This window comes from Bombina bombina, chromosome 7, assembly GCF_027579735.1.
Source record: "Bombina bombina isolate aBomBom1 chromosome 7, aBomBom1.pri, whole genome shotgun sequence".
Taxonomy (NCBI): domain Eukaryota; kingdom Metazoa; phylum Chordata; class Amphibia; order Anura; family Bombinatoridae; genus Bombina; species Bombina bombina.
In genome coordinates, this window is record NC_069505.1 from 458,722,566 (window position 1) to 458,731,801 (window position 9,236).

Here is a 9,236-nt window from a genome sequence, read left to right on the forward strand (position 1 = left end):
TACAGATATATAATCAGGGCCTATGAATACCCAAAAACTTCCCTCGCCCACCGGGCGAGTAAATCACAAAACTTACCAGCCCGCTAGAAACTTTAGTCGCCCGTGCATATCTGCATGTAGTGTTTATATATCTTATCACACACAGCTCCTCCTCAGTACCTTATATACAGATATATAATATTATAGAGAAATTCCCTCTGTCTCTCACACACACAGCCCCTCCCCAGTACCTTATATACAGATATATAATATTATAGAGAAATTCCCTCTGTCTTACACACACAGCCCCTCCCCAGTACCTTATATACAGATATATAATATTATAGAGAGGTTCCCTCTGCCTCACACACACAGCCCCTCCCCAGTACCTTATATACAGATATATAATATTATAGAGAGGTTCCCTCTGTCTCTCACACACACAGCCCCTCCCCAGTACCTTATATACAGATATATAATATTATAGAGAAATTCCCTCTGTCTTACACACACAGCCCCTCCCCAGTACCTTATATACAGATATATAATATTATAGAGAGGTTCCCTCTGCCTCACACACACAGCCCCTCCCCAGTACCTTATATACAGATATATAATATTATAGAGAGGATTCCGATGCCTCACAAACACACAGCCTCTCCCCAGTACCTTATATACAGATATATAATATTATAGAGAGGTTCCCTCTGTCTCACACACACACAGCTCCTCCCCAGTAACTTATATACAGATATATAATATTATAGAGAGATCCCCTCTGTCTCTCACACACACAGCCCCTCCCCAGTACCTTATATACAGATATATAATATTATAGAGAGGTTCCCTCTGTCTCACACACACACACAGCCCCTCACCAGTACCTTATATACAGATATATAATATTATAGAGAGGTTCCCTCTGTCTCACACACACACAGCTCCTCCTCAGTACCTTATATACAGATATATAATATTATAGAGAGGTTCCCTCTGTCTCACACACACACAGCTCCTCCTCAGTACCTTATATACAGATATATAATATTATAGAGAGATTCCCTCTGTCTCAAACACACAGCCCCTCCCCAGTACCTTATATACAAATATATAATATTATAGAGAGATTCCCTCTGTCTCACACACACACAGCTCCTCCTCAGTACCTTATATACAGATATATAATATTATAAAGAGGTTCCCTCTGTCTCACACACACATAGCCCCTCCCCAGTACCTTATATACAGATATATAATATTATAGAGAGGTTCCCTTCTGTCTCACACACAAACAGCCCCTCCCCAGTAACTTATATACAGATATATAATATTATAGAGAGGTTCCCTCTGTCTCACACACAAAAAGCCCCTCCCCAGTACCTTAAATACAGATATATAATATTATAGAGAGGTTCCTTCTGTCTCACACACAAACAGCCCCTCCCCAGTAACTTATATACAGATATATAATATTATAGAGAGGTTCCCTCTGTCTCACACACAAACAGCCCCTCGCCAGTACCTTAAATACAGATATATAATATTATCAAGAGGTTCCATCTGTCTCACAAACACAGCCCTTCCCCAATAACTTATATACAGATATATTAATATTATAGAGTGCTTCCTTCTGTCTCACACACACACACACACACAGCCCCTCCCCAGTACCTTATATACAGATATATAATATTATAGAGTGCTTCCCTCTGTGTCTCACACACACAGCCCCTCCCCACAGTACCTTATGTACAGATATATAATATTATAGAGAGGTTCTCTCGGTCTCTCACACAGCCCCTCCCCAGTACCTTATATACAGATATATAATATTATAGAGAGGTTCCCTCTGTCTCACACACACACAGCCCCTCCCCAGTACCTTATATACAGATATATAATATTATAGAGAGGTTCCCTCTGTCTCACACACACAGCCCCTCCCCAGTACCTTACATACAGATATATAATATTATAGAGAGGATCCATCTGTCTCACACACACAGCCCCCTCCCCAGTACCTTATATACAGATATATAATATTATAGAGAGGATCCATCTGTCTCACACACACAGCCCCCTCCCCAGTACCTTATATACAGATATATAATATTATAGAGAGGTTCCCTCTGTCTCACACACACAGCCCCTCCCCAGTACCTTACATACAGATATATAATATTATAGAGAGGATTCCGATGCCTCACAAACACACAGCCTCTCCCCAGTACCTTATATACAGATATATAATATTATAGAGAGGTTCCCTCTGTCTCACACACACACAGCTCCTCCTCAGTAACTTATATACAGATATATAATATTATAGAGAGATCCCCTCTGTCTCTCAATCACACAGCCCCTCCCCAGTACCTTATATACAGATATATAATATTATAGAGAGGTTCCCTCTGTCTCACACACACACACAGCCCCTCACCAGTACCTTATATAAAGATATATAATATTATAGAGAGGTTCTCTCGGTCTCTCAAACAGCCCCTCATCAGTACCTTATATACAGATATATAATGTTATAGGGAGGTTCCCTCTGTCTCACACACACAGCCCCTCCCCAGTACCTTATATACAAATATATAATATTATAGAGAGATTCCCTCTGTCTCACACACACACAGCTCCTCCTCAGTACCTTATATACAGATATATAATATTATAAAGAGGTTCCCTCTGTCTCACACACACATAGCTCCTCCCCAGTACCTTATATACAGATATATAATATTATAGAGAGGTTCCCTCTGTCTCACACACAAACAGCCCCTCCCCAGTAACTTATATACAGATATATAATATTATAGAGAGGTTCCCTCTGTTTCACACACAAACAGCCCCTCCCCAGTACCTTAAATACAGATATATAATATTATAGAGAGGTTTCTTCTGTCTCACACACAAACAGCCCCTCCCCAGTAACTTATATACAGATATATAATATTATAGAGAGGTTCCCTCTGTCTTACACACAAACAGCCCCTCCCCAGTACCTTAAATACAGATATATAATATTATCGAGAGGTTCCATCTGTCTCACAAACACAGCCCTTCCCCAATAACTTATATACAGATATATTAATATTATAGAGTGCTTCCTTCTGTCTCACACACACACAGAGCCCCTCCCCAGTACCTTATATACAGATATATAATATTATAGAGTGCTTCCCTCTGTGTCTCACACACACAGCCCCTCCCCACAGTACCTTATGTACAGATATATAATATTATAGAGAGGTTCTCTCGGTCTCTCAAACAGCCCCTCCCCAGTACCTTATATACAGATATATAATGTTATAGGGAGGTTCCCTCTGTCTCACACACACACAGCCCCTCCCCAGTACCTTATATACAGATATATAATATTATAGAGAGGTTCCCTCTGTCTCACACACACAGCCCCTCCCCAGTACCTTACATACAGATATATAATATTATAGAGAGGATCCATCTGTCTCACACACACAGCCCCCTCCCCAGTACCTTATATACAGATATATAATATTATAGAGAGGATCCATCTGTCTCACACACACAGCCCCCTCCCCAGTACCTTATATACAGATATATAATATTATAGAGAGGTTCCCTCTGTAACACACACAAACAGCCCCTCCCCAGTACCTTAAATACAGATATATAATATTATAGAGAGGTTCCCTCTGTAACACACACAAACAGCCCCTCCCCAGTACCTTAAATACAGATATATAATATTATCGAGAGGTTCCATCTGTCTCACACACATAGCCCCTCCCCAGTACCTTACAAACAGATATATAATATTATTGAGAGCTCCCCTCTGTCTCACACACAGCCCCTCCCCAGTACCTTATATACAGATATATAATGTTATAGAGAGGTTCCCTCTGTAACACACACAAACAGCACCTCCCCAGTACCTTAAATACAGATATATAATATTATCGAGAGGTTCCATCTGTCTCACACACACAGCCCCTCCCCAATAACTTATATACAGATATATTAATATTATAGAGTGCTTCCTTCTGTCTCACACACACACAGCCCCTCCCCAGTACCTTATATACAGATATATAATATTATAGAGAGGTTGCCTCTGTCTCTTACACACACACACAGCCCCTCCCCAGTACCTTATATACAGATATATAATATTATAGTGAGGTTCCTTCTGTCTCACACACAGCCCCTCCCCAGTACCTTATATACAGATAATGTTATAGCGAGGTTCCCTCTGTCTCTTACACACACACACAGCCCCTCCCAAGTACTTTATATACAGATATATAATATTATAGAGAGGTTCCCTCTGTGTCACACACACAGCCCCTCCCCAGTACCTTATATACAGATATATAACATTATAGAGAGATTCCCTCTGTCTCAGATACACACAGCCCCTCCCCAGTACCGTATATACAGATATATAATATTATAGAGAGGTCCCTCTGTCTCACACACACAGCCCCTCCCCAGTTCCTTATATATAGATATATAATGTTATAGAGAGGTTCCCTCTGTCTCACACACACACAGCCCATCCCGCGTACCGTATATACAGATATATAATATTTTAGATAGGTTCCCTCGGTCTCACACACACACAGCCCCTCCCCAGTACCTTATATACAGATATATAATATTATAGAGAGGTCCCTCTGTCTCTCACACACACACAGCCCCTCCCCAGTACCTTATATACAGATATATAATATTATAGAGTGCTTCCCTCTGTGTCTCACACACACAGCCCCTCCCCACAGTACCTTATGTACAGATATATAATATTATAGAGAGGTTCTCTCGGTCTCTCAAACAGCCCCTCCCCAGTACCTTATATACAGATATATAATGTTATAGGGAGGTTCCCTCTGTCTCACACACACACAGCCCCTCCCCAGTACCTTATATACAGATATATAATATTATAGAGGTTCCCTCTGTCTCACACACACAGCCCCTCCCCAGTACCTTACATACAGATATATAATATTATAGAGAGGATCCATCTGTCTCACACACACAGCCCCCTCCCCAGTACCTTATATACAGATATATAATATTATAGAGAGGATCCATCTGTCTCACACACACAGCCCCCTCCCCAGTACCTTATATACAGATATATAATATTATAGAGAGGTTCCCTCTGTAACACACACAAACAGCCCCTCCCCAGTACCTTAAATACAGATATATAATATTATCGAGAGGTTCCATCTGTCTCACACACATAGCCCCTCCCCAGTACCTTACAAACAGATATATAATATTATTGAGAGCTCCCCTCTGTCTCACACACAGCCCCTCCCCAGTACCTTATATACATATATATAATATTATAGAGAGGTTCTCTCATTCTCTCACACACAGCCCCTCCCCAGTACCTTATATACAGATATATAATATTATAGAGAGGTTCCCTCTGTCTCACACACACACAGCCCCTCCCCAGTACCTGATATACAGATATATAATGTTATAGAGAGGTTCCATCTGTCTCACACACACAGCCCCTCCCCAATAACTTATATACAGATATATTAATATTATAGAGTGCTTCCTTCTGTCTCACACACACACAGCCCCTCCCCAGTACCTTATATACAGATATATAATATTATAGAGAGGTTGCCTCTGTCTCTTACACACACACACAGCCCCTCCCCAGTACCTTATATACAGATATATAATATTATAGTGAGGTTCCTTCTGTCTCACACACATAGCCCCTCCCCAGTACCTTACAAACAGATATATAATATTATTGAGAGCTCCCCTCTGTCTCACACACAGCCCCTCCCCAGTACCTTATATACAGATAATGTTATAGCGAGGTTCCCTCTGTCTCTTACACACACACACAGCCCCTCCCAAGTACTTTATATACAGATATATAATATTATAGAGAGGTTCCCTCTGTGTCACACACACAGCCCCTCCCCAGTACCTTATATACAGATATATAACATTATAGAGAGATTCCCTCTGTCTCAGATACACACAGCCCCTCCCCAGTACCGTATATACAGATATATAATATTATAGAGAGGTCCCTCTGTCTCACACACACAGCCCCTCCCCAGTTCCTTATATATAGATATATAATGTTATAGAGAGGTTCCCTCTGTCTCACACACACACAGCCCATCCCGCGTACCGTATATACAGATATATAATATTTTAGATAGGTTCCCTCGGTCTCACACACACACAGCCCCTCCCCAGTACCTTATATACAGATATATAATATTATAGAGAGGTCCCTCTGTCTCTCACACACACACAGCCCCTCCCCAGTACCTTATATACAGATATATAATATTATAGAGAGGTTCCCTCTGACACACACACACAGCCCCTCCCAAGTACTTTATATACAGATATATAATATTATAGAAAGTTTTCCTCTGTGTCACTCACAAACAGCCCCTCCCCAGTACCTTATATACAGATATATTATATTATAGAGAGGTTATCTTTGTCTCACACACAGTCCCTCCCCAGTACCTTATATACAGATATATAATATTATAGAGAGGTTCTCTCTGTCTCACACACACAGCCCCTCCTCAGTACCTTATATACAGATATATAATATTATAGAGAGGTTCTCTCTGTCTCTCACACACAGCCCCTCCCCAGTACCTTATATACAGATATATAATATTATAGATAGGTTCTCTCTGTCTCTCACACACAGCCCCTCCCCAGTACCTTATATACATATATATAATATTATAGAGAGGTTCTCTCATTCTCTCACACACAGCCCCTCCCCAGTACCTTATATACAGATATATAATATTATAGAGAGGTTCCCTCTGTCTCACACACACACAGCCCCTCCCCAGTACCTGATATACAGATATATAATGTTATAGAGAGGATCCATCTGTCTCACACACACAGCCCCCTCCCCAGTACCTTATATACAGATATAAAATATTAGAGAGGTTCCCTCTGTCTCTCTCACACACACAGCCCCCTCACCCGTACCTTATATACAGATATAAAATATTAGAGAGGTTCCCTCTGTCTCTCACACACACACACACAGCCCCTCCCCAGTACCTTACATACAGATATATAATATTATAGAGAGGTTCCCTCTGTCTCACACACACAGCCCCTCCCCAGTACCTTACATACAGATATATAATATTATAGAGAGGTTCCCTCTGTCTCACACACACACACCCCTCCCCAGTACCTTATATACAGATATATAATATTATAGAGAGCTCCCCTCTGTCTCACACACAGCCCTTCCCCAGTACCTTATATACAGATATATAATGTTAGAGAGAGGTTCCCTCTGTAACACACACACAGCCCCTCCCAAGTACTTTATATACAGATATATAATATTATAGAGAGGTTCCCTCTACCTCAGATACACAGCCCTTCCCCAGTACCTTATATACAGATATATAATATTATTGAGAGCTCCCCTCTGTCTCACACACAGCCCCTCCCCAGTACCTTATATACAGATATATAATATTATAGAGAGATTCCCTCTGTCTCAGATACACACAGCCCCTCCCCAGTAACGTATATACAGATATATAATATTATAGAGAGGTTCCCTATGTCTCACACACACAGCCCTCTCCCCAGTACCTTATATACAGATATATAATATTATAGAGAGGTTCCCTCTGTCTCACACACACACACAACCCATCCCGCGTACCGTATATACAGATATATAATATATTAGATAGGTTCCCTCGGTCTCACACACACACAGCCCCTCCCCAGTACCTTATATACAGATATATAATATTATAGAGAGGTTATCTCTGTCTCACACACACACAGTCCTTCCCCAGTACCTTATATACAGATATATAATATTATAGAGAGGTTCCCTCTGTCTCACACACACACACAACCCATCCCGCGTACCGTATATACAGATATATAATATATTAGATAGGTTCCCTCGGTCTCACACACACACAGCCCCTCCCCAGTACCTTATATACAGATATATAATATTATAGAGAGGTTATCTCTGTCTCACACACACACAGTCCTTCCCCAGTACCTTATATACAGATATATAATATTATAGAGAGGTTCCCTCTGTCTCACACACAAAGCCCTCTCCCCAGTACCTTATATACAGATATATAATATTATAGAGAGGCTCCCTCTGTCACACACACACACAGCCCCTCCCCAGTACCTTATATACTGATATATAATATTATAGAGAGGTTCCCTCTGTCACACATACACAACCCCTCCCCAGTACCTTATACACAGATATATAATATTATAGAGGTTCCCTCTGTCTCACACACACAGCCTCTCTCCAGTACTTTATATACAGATATATATTATAGAGAGGTTCCCTCTGTCTCAAACACACAGCCCATCCCCAGTACCTTATATACAGATATATAAAATTATAGAGAGGCTCCCTCTGTCTCACACACACACACAGCCCCTCCCCAGTACCTTATATACAGATATATAATATTATAGAGAGGTTCCCTCTGTCTCACACACACAGCCCTCTCCCCAGTACCTTATATACAGATATATAATATTATAGAGAGGTTCCCTCTGTCTCACACACACAGCCCATCCCCAGTACCTTATATACAGATATAAAATATTATAGAGAGGTTCCCTCTGTCACACACACACAGTCCCTCCCCAGTACCTTATATACAGATATAAAATATTATAGAGAGGTTCCCTCTGTCACACACACACAGTCCCTCCCCAGTACCTTATATACAGATATATAATATTATTGAGAGGCTCCATCTGTCTCACACACACACACAGCCCCTCCCCAGTACCTTATATACTGATATATAATATTATAGAGGTTCCATCTGTCTCACACACACAGCCTCTCTCCAGTACTTTATATACAGATATATAATATTATAGAGAGGTTCCCTCTGTCTCACACACACAGCCCCTCCCCAGGACCTTATATACAGATTTATAACACGATACAAAGTTGTCTTTACCAATATAAATAACTTCCTGCGACGTGGAGCGTTAGAATGATAACAGCTAGTTCCCTTGCAGCCAATATACCTGTTATGTCACAGCAGTCACATGACTGAAGAGAACAAATAGGACAGAAGGAAACAGCTGGCCAGCTGACAGAATAAAGCACCAAATACGATTTGATCCTTGCGGTCATGTGACTAATGACATCACGGGTCTTGTAGCAGAGTAGGAACAAGCTTTAACCGTCTCACAACAAAATGGCGGGTGTG

At 41.0% G+C, this 9,236-nt stretch overlaps 1 protein-coding gene across 1 annotated transcript in view; it reads right to left on the bottom strand.

Moving 5' to 3' along the window:
• LOC128666716 (oocyte zinc finger protein XlCOF6.1-like) overlaps window positions 1–9,036 on the bottom strand; it is an 81,862-nt gene extending 72,826 nt beyond the window's left edge. Inside the window, exon 1 of the mRNA XM_053721460.1 lies at window positions 8,982–9,036. The gene's annotated coding sequence lies outside the window, so the exon portion shown is untranslated. The remainder of the gene's footprint in view (window positions 1–8,981) is intronic.
• Between the last annotated feature and the right edge of the window lie 200 nt (window positions 9,037–9,236).